Here is a 13,871-nt window from a genome sequence, read left to right as displayed (position 1 = left end):
CAGAGAGCACACCTGTCGTCTAAGGACAGCGAACAAATGATACAGTTCACACAGGCTCACCAAAATGGAAAAGAAAAATAGACCTGGAGGGATAAGTGTCAATTTTAGCTGCAACTTTCAGATGGTATAGTCAGAGTTTGGTGTGAACAAGATGAAAGCATTGCTTCATCTTTCCATGTATCAATGGTTTAAGCTTGTGGTAGTGTAATAGTGTCATAGTGACATACTTTCAGTTTCTTGGTACTATTGCACATTTGTTTTAATGCAACACCTGACCCAAGTAATGCTGCTGACCATGCCAATCCCCTTATGACCACAGCACAACCATACTCTGATATGGCTACTATCCTGCAGAATAATGTGTCGCATGAGAACCTTTGGTATGTTGTGGAACAGAAGATTTGCATCATGGATGTGCAGCTTACAAATCTGCAGCAACTGAGTGATTTTATTATGTTAATGTGGAGCAAAATCTCCTTCTAACACCCAGTTAAACCTAAGCTATGAAGAATTAAGGGTGCTTCTGCTGGAGCGCAGATGCCAGAAATGTCCTTAAGGACTTTCTGGTCCCAGTATAACAAAATCAACAGCTATGCCCGTTCTTTTGGTACAAAGTCAGGCTTTTTGGCAGTGTGGGCTGGAAAGTGCTGGGGCCGCCCACCATCGTTTTGACCTATGTTGAGTTTTCACGGTTTTGCTTTTTAAAGATGGGGTTCTGCTGACATAAACCAGTGATAACCCTGAATGTGCCCTGGAGTGGATCACAGCTGAGCGGGGAGTGGCCTGGATAAGAGTCGTCTCCTCTGAGTCCTAGGCCATGTTTTTCAAATAGGACATGGATGATTACTCTTTCAGGGCTGTGGGTCTGTCTCTGCCTGAGAAGAGAGGTTCATGCATTTTGGTGCCTTGTTCATAAGTGATGGTAGGATGTAGAGATGTATTAGGGCCTTGTTAATGGCAATACAGGCACTGCTCCATCTTGTCATGGTGAAGAAAGGGCGTAGCCAAAATGCTTCTTGATTTACCACTCTCACAATGGTCACGAGATCAGCCATTTGAGAGCTTTATTTAAATAACAGGGTAGTCTTGTTTACATGAAACAGTAGTCTTTCAATGAAAGAGCATGGCTGTGGCCTCTATGAGCAGGTTAATCCACCCTTCCACAAAAAAAATCTTCAGGAATAGTTTAAAAAAAAAGAGTTCAAGGAATTGACTTGGTCCACAAGTCCCCCAGATCTTAGTTCAATCCATCCTCTGTGGGATGTGCTGATGACATCTTGTTGGCAGACACAGTCAGTTCGTTAGTGGGTCAGGGTTGTGTTGCAACCCAAAGAAGGACCTTCACACTCTCAGGCAGGTGGTCATAATGTAATGCATGATTGGTGTGAGTCTAACTCACTTTAAAGTGTGTCCAATGAATATGAGGTCCAATGAAAGGCAGCACACAGCAACTTGCCTCGATTTGTCTCTGTCCTGGTTTGTGGCCTCAGTGAACAGTTTCATATCAGTTTCAAAGGAATCAAAGAGCAGAGCCTCCTTTATTCTCTTATCTTCCTGTAGGATCAGCAAACCGGCTGAGCGAAGCAATTAGCAGAGTTAAAATATGAAAGCTGTGCTGCTGACTGATCTCTGTCTGGATCTAACAAAGGTAAAACTGTTGTTGGAATCACTTACTTGCATAAATCTCTGTTAGGAAACATTTTAATAATAATTGACCAATCAAAGTTTAAATGGCATCCAACAATTTACCTGGTTTTACTTTGAACTGTTTTACTGTTGTTCTTGTTTCTTTATCACATTCTTTCATTCTCACTTACCACAACGCAGCCTTACACTGTTCTATCATTACCAAAAATATAAATAGGTTATTTATGTTTACGGTTTCTCGGCCAGCAGAGCTTTGTGACTTCAAAGGCATCGTCAGATGAACAGGCAGAGAACTGACCACTGACTCCCAGTGGAGTCTAAAAAAAGGCGTTTTGCTTTTCCCCGGATTTCCATCAGCCCAGCTCTGCTATAAACAGACTCATCTCCTGAGGAATGAACAGTTTGGAGAGGAAAACACTGAAACAATTTGATGTTATAACGTGACAGTGAAACTGAGCAAAGCGATGTTTTCAGTGGTGCAGCAGTGACACCTGCTGGTCAGATGTAATATTAATTGTTTTAAGACAGGCAGACGTTTTTTTTTCCTTCCGTCAATATTTTGTGATTTAATTCTCCAACTTGTTATTTCAGGATTTATGACAAATTAATAAATGAAAATATACTGGGAAAAACTCAGATCCAAGGGTTTGCGCTTTTGAGACATTGAATAAATTGACCGATCATCTAATTAATTTTGTTTTCTTTACAATTAATATTGTAAAATAAAAAAAAGTCTAACAGCTCATAATGTGTCGTGGGTAAGAGTAAATAAAAAAAAGTAAATACACATCTGCTGGTTAGATGTGGCCCCAAAAAATTACAGCTCAATTTGTTTAATTTACCAGTTGCATAAATACACGCATTGAAATATTCAATGGTAACCTGGAAAAAGAAATTAGATCCAAAAAAAAAAAAAAACATTAAATTTGCATGTTGTTGGAAAAGCTGCTGTAGCTGTAGATGTAGCTTCCACTTCTGGGTGTAAAGCAATTGGGGAAACTGAGATGTAGTTAAGGGGTTTAAGATGTAAGATAAGAAACACCTTTATTGCCTCATAATGGGGAAATTAGGGCATAACAGTGGCCAAATCACAATGGACAGAGTGAGACACTAGAGCAGTAATGAAAAACAAGCTAATCTAAGGTTAAGTTCGAAACAGAATCTGAAATTATAAGAAAGGTATCAGATGGCAATGAGTCTGCATACAGACAGTAGGTTGACTCGGTTGTTTTATTTTATTTATTAATTTAACTGGTAACAGAGCAGTGTATCTGTCACTACAAGTCTATACTTCTCCCCCAGCCCTTTTTTACATCACCCTTTTTTGTATCTTTATCTTTTTCTTTTTTTAACATTCTGAATGTTAATATTCAAAAATAGAAAACTAAATACTACATTGTATACTACTCTGTATTCATGTGAAATGTGTGTGTAGTCTGATCATAATTATGCTTTGCACCAAAGTTGTCAGATTTTTCACTGGGAGTTTCAGAACTTCTTCATTGACTTCAAAAAGGTGGAAGTTCATCATTTGCTTGTTGCTATTCCAGGTTCAGTTTTGCATAGCTTTAGAACAGCTGTGTGTATGATTTACATAATTTAGGATTTGTCTACACAGAGACAAAGGGGAGATGAGCCGAGAAGATGAGAAATACTTGTATTGTTCCACAATGGGGAAATTGTGACACAACACAGAGTGACACACATGTTTTAGTAATGAAAAAAACAATAATCTAATCTAAAGTTAGTTCTTAAGCAACAGAGAATGAGCTTTGTGAGAAATGTCAGCATAAAGGTAAAACTAAACACCTGGGTAAGTTTTGCACGGTATACTCAGGTAAAAAAGATTAAATATTCAAGTTCAACAGTGGACAAACACCAGCTTGTTCACAGAATAATATGAGATAATATGCAATGTACATGATAGTGCAGCAGCTTCTTTGTAGCTAAGTTATGTGCAAGTGTACTTTAGCATCTGAGTGACAGTGTAAACGACTCCTGATCAGATCAGAACCTGTGCAACCGTCAGCATGTTGTAAACAGCTCCTTAGTTTTCCCTGCGTTCAACCTGAGATGGTTCTGCTGGCACAACTCCACCAAACTCCCAATCCACTGTCACTTACTCTGACCCATCTGTGATGAGACCTACCATGGCATAGTCATCAGAGAACTCCTGCAGGCTGCAACCTTGTGAGCCACGAAGAACCTGTCAGTAAAAGGAGCCTGATAGCTAAAATATCTGCCTCCCATTCTACTTTTAGAGACTCTAGGAACCACCAGCAGACCTGCAGTCTGAGAGTGAAGTGCTCTGTTAGGAACATACGGGGTAATCAGAGCTCTGATATATGATGGAGCTTGGTTATTAAGGGCTTTATACGCGAGGGGGAGAATTTTAAATTATATTCTCGATTCAACAGGAAGCCAATGAAGGGAAGCTAAAATAGGAGAAATATGATCCGTCTTATTGATTTTCATCAGAACTCCTTAGTTGGAGGCTTTGAACTGTATTCTGTGGACTTGCTGATGACAAAGAATTACAATAGTCCAGCCTTAAAGTAACAAATGCATGGACTAGTTTTTCAGCATCACTCCTGGACAGAATATTTCTAATTTATCACCAGAGGCCAATTTAATGCTATCCATGTCAAATGATTGAGAATTGTTATGCAACAGTTGTCTGCTCAGACTATTGCTCCCAGCATGCAACATGGCTTGAACTCTGATACAACCCAGACAACTTGAAGAAGTCCGCCCTCCTTGCGGCATTTGCTGCGTCGAATGTTGTAGTGAATACTTCTTTTTAAAATAATGAAAGCAAAGGTTTACAGGCTGGCAGGGAAAACAGGAACATGTGATTATATAAAGGAGGAGACAGAAGGAACAGCATGTGGAGCAAATTAACACAGGTGAGAAGAGTAAAGGTAATTAAGATGAAGGAGAGAGAGGGGAATGAACTGGCAGGGGACGGAGGAGAACAGAATCTAACAGGGAAACATGATGAATGACCCAAAATGATAAAATAAACTAATAAACCAAGACAGGCAGGAAAACTAAGATCTGACAGAACTAATAAAACCATAATGCACAGAAACTTACTAAAACAAGAACTGAGTCTAACGGACCTTTAAATAAAAGTTAGGACACACAGCAAAACTGCAGGATTCCCAGGTGCCTAACACTAAATAATCAAGCTCCTGGGGATCCTGACAAACCTAATAACAAAACCCTTTTCATAACATTTGAGTTGGATTTAACTGAGTTATTCCCCCTAAAAAGAAGATGTTATTATTGTAGATCATTTTCAGAAAATGCTGTAATACATATTAACTTTTTTACTTCCTCAGTATCACAGAAAATAATTTAAATTCATGCTCTTGTTGATAGTGTTACTTCATCATTGCGTTGTGCATTAGACAACATAGCCTTCTTGAAAGGAGGCTGGCTCCCTAGTTTATTTTAGAGATGTGTATTTTAAGCACAACATCTAGAAGTTTCACTTCATGCATGCTCTGTAAGGGTGATTGCTGCAAAGCCAGCAACATTGCAGACGACTGTCTGCATTGTCTGACATAATGGCTACACACTCTTTCTGAAGGAAAGTCAATGACTCCATGCAATCTAACAGGTTTTGACCAATCTGTCTGGATGATTTGACTGAATTGACTTTGTAGAGAGCCTTGAGATCCTGGTTTGTTAGTTGGCATCAAAGATAAAACTGAATTGAAATGAATTAAACAAAAAACTATATCTGTACCAAACAGATAACACCCTAGACTTTAAAGGAACAATACTTTATGTCACCATATGTTCTGACTTTGATCTTATAAGTGAGACAATAATAGAACAGTTAAATGCATGTTGAGTTTAAAGGTTTTTGGCGTAATTTGTGGAACTGGTCAGTTGTTGAGGATGTCTGAGAGATTTTTGTTGGCCTCAGAGGTTCTTCCACAACTTTGATTGGTAAAAATTGTTTTTTCAACACTTAAAGGATAAGTTCTAGTTATAAATGTGCAGGAATTAAAACTTCATAAATGTCGACATATAACATATTGCTGCCTTGAAATAAATCATAAAGCTCACCATGCAATGACTTTTCTTACCCCCTTCTGACACATTTTAATGAGACCTTATTTAAAGCCTTTCTGCACTTTTAATGGAAATGTTTGCGCAATTAATAAAATAACTATTAAAGGTCACATTCCTGAAGTTTGTGACCCTCCACCCTGTTCTGAATGACTGTTTCGTTTGTTCGGCAAATATTGGTGTAAACGATATCTTGCACAGCACCCATTTAATATACTGAGCAGTGGGCTTCACTGATTGATATTTTTTTTCCACGCTGTGATATTTCCTCAGTGGCGGCAGACGATGGGGATGGAAAGTGCAAACGTGCACGCACACCAGGAAACAGCAGGCTCCCACATCAGACTGAGAAAAACTGGGCTGCTGCTGCAGAAAACCAGGCCGACAATTTAAAACTCATAAGCATGTTGAATAAATACAGTCATGCCATAGATCCACTGTCAGCAATAATGTTTGGATGTTCACACTCTGGTTATTAGAAAGGAGGGCAGTGTTGTTTGGCTGGCTCTCACCTCCCTGAGGCGAACAATAACCTTTCTGTTGCCTGCTTTTCAAAAGCCTGTTCAAGTCAAGTTCTGGTCCCTGAGACCAAAACCATGACAAAATCAGAACTTACTCTCCTTTTCCACAGTGTTTCTCTGTAGCTTCTCAGCAAAGAAAAAAAGGACCGCAGAATTAAACTATGATGACTGAAATCTCAGTGTCAGACCTTATGTTTAAATTAACCTAAGCTTTACTTTATAGTCCTTTTTCAATCCTTTCACTCGGGTATTTTTCATTAATTTTACTCTGGAGTGGTGCTAGACTGGCTGCACTGGGTTACATCATCCCTTCATCTTCTCATCAAAGTTTGCATTTTATTTTTATGACTGTGCAGTGACTTTACAATAGATAGAAAAGACACTTCAGTTGCACTCAGTTTTTTTTTTCAGACTGACGGATATTTCCTACAGCCTTTGATGATTTGAAGTAATCTCATTGAGGGTAGTTTACTTCCCTCATGATCAGCCAGCTCTTAAAGCCCCACTCGGAAGGCTGAAGAATATCTGATCCAACTTTTATTCTATAATTCTCATTGACACATCTACAAAGTCATATTTCTTTTTGATCCATCATCAAAAAGATGCAGTTTGTCAGTGCTATTTTATCCAGCTTTAGCAGAAAGATGTCAAGGCCGGAGCATCTAAAGTGAAATTGTTTTTTTCTCTAACGCCAGGGCTCCGTTTTAGAAAGAACGGCCGTGAACAAAGACATCCTGCAGTGGATAAAAAGAGGGTGCAAGGAACCGACTGCTTTGCAGGTGTGCTGATTACCAATTAGAACAAGGTGTGCTGGAAGGAAAATGTTGTGAAATCAGCTAACAGGAAATTAACGATCAGACTCCAAAGCTGTCTTACAGTTACTTCAATGCACTCCGTCCATTCACTGCAAAATATGCCGGGCAGCAGTCCAAACTGGATCCGTTAATACATCCAGACAGCCTCATCCCTCTTTTATTTTTAAATATTACCAAATCCGCTTTACACTTCCTGCATCTGACTATCTGTCTGGCTCATCTGGTTTTGAGAAACTTAGGCATTTCACTTCATCATCCGTCACAAATAGACTCGATTCGTATTTCTGACGGACAACGGAGGTTTTCTGTCACGCCTTAGCGCCGGCGTACTGGTGGGAAATGCCCCATTGACTAGAATGGCTTTATCTGTGATATAACGGAGAAAGCACAGATGAAGGGCTATGTGTGAATGAGCCGTCTCCTCTCCTGCGACCAGGTCAAGCTAAGAGGAAAGCTGATCTGAAGTCGCCTGCAGCAACCTGGACAGGTCCTCACAAGAAACAGCTACGCCAGGGAGGCTGAGCAGAGGTCCCCACCTCCACAGCCTGAATGGACCCCCTCCCCAGAGCCGTGTACAGCTCGCCCAGCCAGGCCTGGTTTCCCAAACGACGGCTCTTTCCTCCTTCAAGATACCCACCTGCTCGCTGCTTAGACAACCAGCCTACACCCGGGCCCAGGTTCTTCCAACTGGATGCCCAAAGTCAATTGAATGGACACAAGGGCACAGACAGGTTGGCAGAGTTAGGCAGGGAAAGTTAAATAGCTTAAACCAAGCTTTACTGATGTGTTAGAGTGGGTTCATGGTTATAGCAAACTTTATTTCCAGAAGGGTTTTATACACTGATGGGATATTAATGTTTGTGTTGTCCGTTCCGCTCATTACGATCAAATAGAGCTTACAAGAATTTTCAAATTAGCGCCAAATCACACCTCTCAACTTTTGACGATTGTTGAGAGTGAGATTGTTGACGGGGGGGGTGGTGCTGTTGGTCGATTGAAGACGGTCCAACGGGGGGGGGGGGGGGGCTGTTGTTCGATTCAAGACGGTCACTATTTTACACGGACTTTAATAACACATGCCGACTTACCATTTAATTCGCACACAACACGGACCGTAGAAGTGTTTCAGTTTGGATGAGGGAACTTGTTTGCGCGGCGCCGGTCCTTGCAGCTGTGTTACCGCTACTACTGGACGTGCGGAAACCATTGTACCGCAAATTGGTTCCGCCATGACGTGAAGCGTCCGTACGCGTGCGTTTCAAGAGTGAGATTTCCATTGTGAGATTGAGATTTTCAAAGTAATGCGTGTGAGCGTGTGCAATTGATGAAATGCGTGTGTCACACGGTCAATGCGTGAGAGTTGAGAGCTATGCGCCAAATGTTCGCTAGCATTAGCGCTATTAGCTTTCCGGGTAACATTAGTGCTACGGCCCTAGTAAATGCAACTACGGCTCGTTTTAAACATGTTTGTTCATTTAGCTCCACCATGGTTTTGATAATGCTATGAGCATTATTACAGCATTAATATGGAACATTTATGTAAATTTAATGGTTTGTGTAACTTAGGTGAACTCCTCAAACTAATATTAACACAATTTAGGACGCACTCCGATCACGCGTCTTTTCCGGTCGTCGTCCACTACACCGGCTAGCTCTCCCAAGTTCCTGATTTGAGTCTAATTATTTCCTGGAGAAATAATTTCATTGTGAATGCATTCAAACACATACCAAATGTTGTTCTAAATTAGTTAAGCTAATTTGATCTCATTCAATATTATTTAAGTTGAACTTTGGTTCTCTAACTTGGATCTGCAGTGAACCAGGATTCACTGAATCATTCTAATGGTGGTTTTCAACTATTTTATTTGTCCTTTTGTTTTTTGTGTGTGCATAGTTCCTTTGCTTCTTTTTATCTTAATTTTGCTCAGTAGTTTTAGTTAAATTTCACTCGCCTATTAGAGAGGATTTGTTGATTAAGATATAGTGTTAATTCAGATAAACAGCATTTTATTGTCACTTCATGCTTGCTCTGTATGAGGGATTGCTGCAAAGCCATGGACAATGCAGACAACTCTCCCTGTGGTGCTTCGCTTCTTCAGGAGGAGTGAATGCTGCTTGTCGGGACTTTGATGCAATCAACTGGGTTCCCTCATATAGGAAATGTTTTGACCAATCTGTATAATCTGACCAAATCTGTATAATCTGATTGAATTTGACTTTGTAGAGTGACTTTGTAGATGACATCTTTCATGAATTGGCGCTATAAAAATAAAATTGAATTGAATTGAATTGAATTGAATCATAGTGGGGTTCTCTGGATGTTCATTTTATTTCGTTTAATAAATTCTTGAACTTGAAGAGAAGTTGTCACTCCTTTTTTCTACATGTGTGCAGAGTTTGCTGTTGAAAGAATGCCAGTGCTCGAATCATCCCTTTCAACTATTGTCCTGATATCAGCCAATTGGGCTGATATCCACTTGATAAAGACCGAGGGTGTTTATCAACCATTAAATAACTTGAAACAGTGGGTAATGGTACAACAAAAATCAAAGGTGTCACAAAATAAAACAGGCTGTAAACTGAACCAAAGTGTCTCAAATGACACAACTACAACTGAAATAAAACCAAATCCTGATCACAATAATTAAAGCAGTGGTTAAAGCGGCATGCTTGCTTTCTGAGAAGGCTGCAAGAACCTGGTCTGATCACTGCAGACTGCCACCATGGGTCCCTGAGCAAGCCCCTTAGCCCAAGATTGTAGCACACTGCTCCCTAAGGGATGAATTTAATGCAGAGACACATTTCCCCTCCGTGGGACAATAAAGGGAAATATTTAAGATTAGTTTCCTCTAAACAGAGGATGAGTTTAGTCTTGGAGACGAAAGCAAGTACTTCCCTTGTTTGGATGAACTCCAAGCACTAAAAAAAGCACTCTTATAAAACAAAAACATTAAGTTAAATTCAACTGCTTGTCACTGAATGACTGGTACGATACAAAGGTGCAAAACCCGCTCTGGACTGAGCTCAAAGACTCACCTGAAACAATTTCAAGCTAAATGTAAACATCATAGATACTGTAGAAAACTCAGCTGATGTTCAAATGGGTACCTGTTGCATGAAATCAGCCCAAACTCAGAATATAAAAGGCAATTTGATGATTCTCTGTTGATGAGACGGGTTTTTCCTAACTGCTGCCATGTTGTGTTTGGGTACAGCTGGAAAACTAGGTTGCAAAACAACTCTAAAGTGATGTTAACATTTTTTACTCTCAATATGGACAAAGTCTTATTCTAGAATTTCTAAACATGACCATTGCTCGTTTTGTTGTAGTCATATTGTTGTATTATCCAGGCATTGTCCATGCCTTGCCTATAATACTTTATTGATTTTAAAACATCCAAACTATTCCTTTAATCGGTTCTTTACTTTCCACTTTTTTTAAGTTTCAGAATAAAATAAAAATGGAATTAATTTCAGAAATTTAACCAGATTCTTTATTCACTGCTGTCCGAAGTAAAAAGAGTATATTTTTTATTGAATGAAGTTTACTGAAAACACACTGAACCAATACTTTAAAACCTTAAATGGTGATTGTTGTGTCCCATTACAATCCTGCTATGTATGTCATAATATTGGTTTTTGTTTTGGACAATTTTTGACTGCCCCGTGACCCCATGAGGGATAAAGAGGGTCAGAAAATGGATGGATGGATGGACAATTTTTGACTGCTCCTTTTCTTCTTCTTCTTCTTCTATTGTTTTATGGCGGTTGGCAAACAACTTTTGGTGCATTACCGCCACCGACTGAAATGGAGTGTGAATCGGGATGACCTACTCTAATATCCTACTACTATAAATAATAAAAAAAAAAAAATAAATAAATAAAAAAAAATAAAATAAATAAATAAATAAATAAATAAACTAAATCCGTTTTATCAAATTAGTCTTTTTAAGATATCTTAATAATAAAGAATAACCCTCTGATTTGGTGTTCATATCTAAAAGATATTTTATGTTTAACTTTAATTTACTGTTTTGTAATCTATTTACCAATTCATTTCTCTCAATATGATATTTACTACAAAATAATATAACGTGCTCCACTGTTTCTTCAACAAAACAAAAATCACACTTTCCTGTATCATAAATCCCCATTTTAAATAATGTGCTATTTAACCCTGTATGTCCAAAACGTAATCTTGACATTACTGTTTCTTCCCTTCTATTCCTTGATGTCATCCTCATTAATCCTACTTTTCTTTGAATATTATAAAACCATCTTCCAGTTCTTTCTTCTTCCCACTGTTTCTGCCACCTTGCTCTAATCCTTTTCTTAATTACTGATTTTATTTCACCTTTACTAAATGGAATTATTATATCAATTAAACTGTATTTACTTGCTCTTTTTGCATATTTATCTGCCATCTCATTCCCTTTTATTCCTATATGAGAAGGAATCCATATAAAAGAAACAGTTAATCCCATTGCTTGAATTCTGAATAATAGTTGCTGAATTTCTACCAATAAATCCGGTCTGCTATCTGAATGATTGTTTTTAAATGAATATAATGTTGAACTAGAATCTGAACAAATTACACTTCTTAATGGTCTTATTTCTTCAATCCATTCTAATGCTAACATGATGCCAAACATTTCTCCTGTGTAAACTGAAACTTCATTACTAATTCTTTTACCTGATTTAAAATTAAATTCTGGAACTACAAACGAAACACCATTCCTATTATTTGAATCTTTTGAAGCATCTGTATAAATTTTTACATATCCATAATATTCTTTATCTATATATTGCTCAACCATATTTGAATCTAAAATATCCTGTTTATTTTTCCGTTTATACAATAATCTTAAATCTACATCAATTTCAGGTAGGATAGATGGATGAAGTATTGATCTAATAACTGTTCTACTGCCATTTATTTGAGATAATTCAAGATCTATTATATTAGAATCTGCTATCCACCCAAAAGAATTTAATTTCTTCTTCCCTTTTTCCCAACTTGGTTTTAAAATTTCTTGACATGGATGATTTTCACAATGATTTTTTAACTGAAACCAGTAAGTGGAAAGTAATTGTAATCTCCTCAACTTTAGTGGCATTTCTCCCATTTCTACTTGTAATGCTGAAGTTGGTGTAGTTCTTATGGCCCCTGTGCATAATCTCAAAGCTTGATACTGAACAATATCTAATTTTTTAAGTAATGAAAATGATGCTGAACCAAAAGCTATACATCCATAATCAAAAACAGACCTAATTAATCCTATATAAATTGATTTCAATGCCTTCCTCTCAGCTCCCCATTCATTCCCAACCAAACATCTCATAACATTTATAACTCTTTTGCATTTATCGATCATCTTCTCAATATGAACTTTCCAAGTAAGCCTTTCATCCAACCATATACCCAAAAATTTAAATTGTTTTACCCTTTCCAAATCATATTTATAAATTTGTAACTTTAATTCTTCAGAAACTTTTTTCCTTGTAAAAAACAAAATCTTTGTTTTATCTACAGAAATCTTGAATCCCCATCTAAAAGACCAATCTTCTATTTTATTAATGGCTTCTTGAACTTTTTTAATGATGAAACTTATATTTTTACCCCTCTTCCAAATTGCTCCATCATCAGCAAATAATGAAACACCCATTTTATTTTCCACATCCTCAAACATATCATTAATCATAATAGAAAAAAATAATGGACTAACTATACTTCCTTGAGGAATACCATTTTCAACATAAAGATTTTCTGATAATTGATTTCCTATTCTTACTTGTATTGATCTATTATTGAGAAAATCATTTATCCAATTAAACATTGAACCCCCAATTCCCATCTTCTTTAATTTTATCAAAAATCCTTCTTTCCACATCATGTCGTAAGCTTTTTCAATGTCAAAGAATACAGCTATCACACTCTCTTTATTAACTTGTGCCTTTCTTATTTCATGTTCCAATAACAAAATAGAATCCATTGTATTTCTACCTTTCCTGAAACCACTTTGAAACTTAGATAAATACCCTATCTTTTCAACAAAATAAGTCATCCGTTCATTTATCATTCTTTCCATTACTTTACATAAATGCGATGTTAATGCAATTGGCCTATAACTCCCTGGATTTGATCTTTCTTTACCTGGTTTTAAAATAGGAACAATAATTGCCTCCTTCCAAACTTTAGGTAAATGACCCACTTCCCAAATCTTATTATAGAAATCCAATAAAATCCTTTTAGATGAATTACTTAACTGATTTATCATTATATATGAAATTTGATCTTTACCTGGAGAAGAATTTTTTGATTTCCCTAAAGCATTCTTAAGCTCTACAAAAGAAAATGGAAGATTTAATAAGTCATTACTATTTATATTTTTAATTAACAATTGCCTGTTTTCATTAATTGTACCTTTTCTTGCTTTTATTTCTTTTTCAGTTAAATTATTTGAGCTATGAATTTTAGCAAACTTCTCCACTAACATATTTGCTTTCTCCTCCTCTGTCACAGCACATATATCCCCATCCTTCAGAACTGGATATCCATATTCTCTCTTAATTCCATTCATTCTTTTTATCATTCCCCAGATATTTGAAATTTTTGTTTCTCTACCAACCGACTCACAAAACGATTGCCAGTAAACCCTTTTTGCATATTTAACAGTTCTTTTGACTAGAGCTTGCAACCTTTTATATTCAATAAAATACTGAAAATTTTGATTTTTCTTTAACATTCGAAACGCTTTATTTCGAGATTTAATAGCAAAGTCACATTCTTTTGTCCACCACGGTA

The sequence above is a fragment of the Fundulus heteroclitus genome, chromosome 23, assembly GCF_011125445.2.
Source record: "Fundulus heteroclitus isolate FHET01 chromosome 23, MU-UCD_Fhet_4.1, whole genome shotgun sequence".
NCBI lineage: Eukaryota > Metazoa > Chordata > Actinopteri > Cyprinodontiformes > Fundulidae > Fundulus > Fundulus heteroclitus.
The sequence above is the reverse complement of the archived record's forward strand: the minus strand, read 5'-3'. Positions refer to the sequence as shown.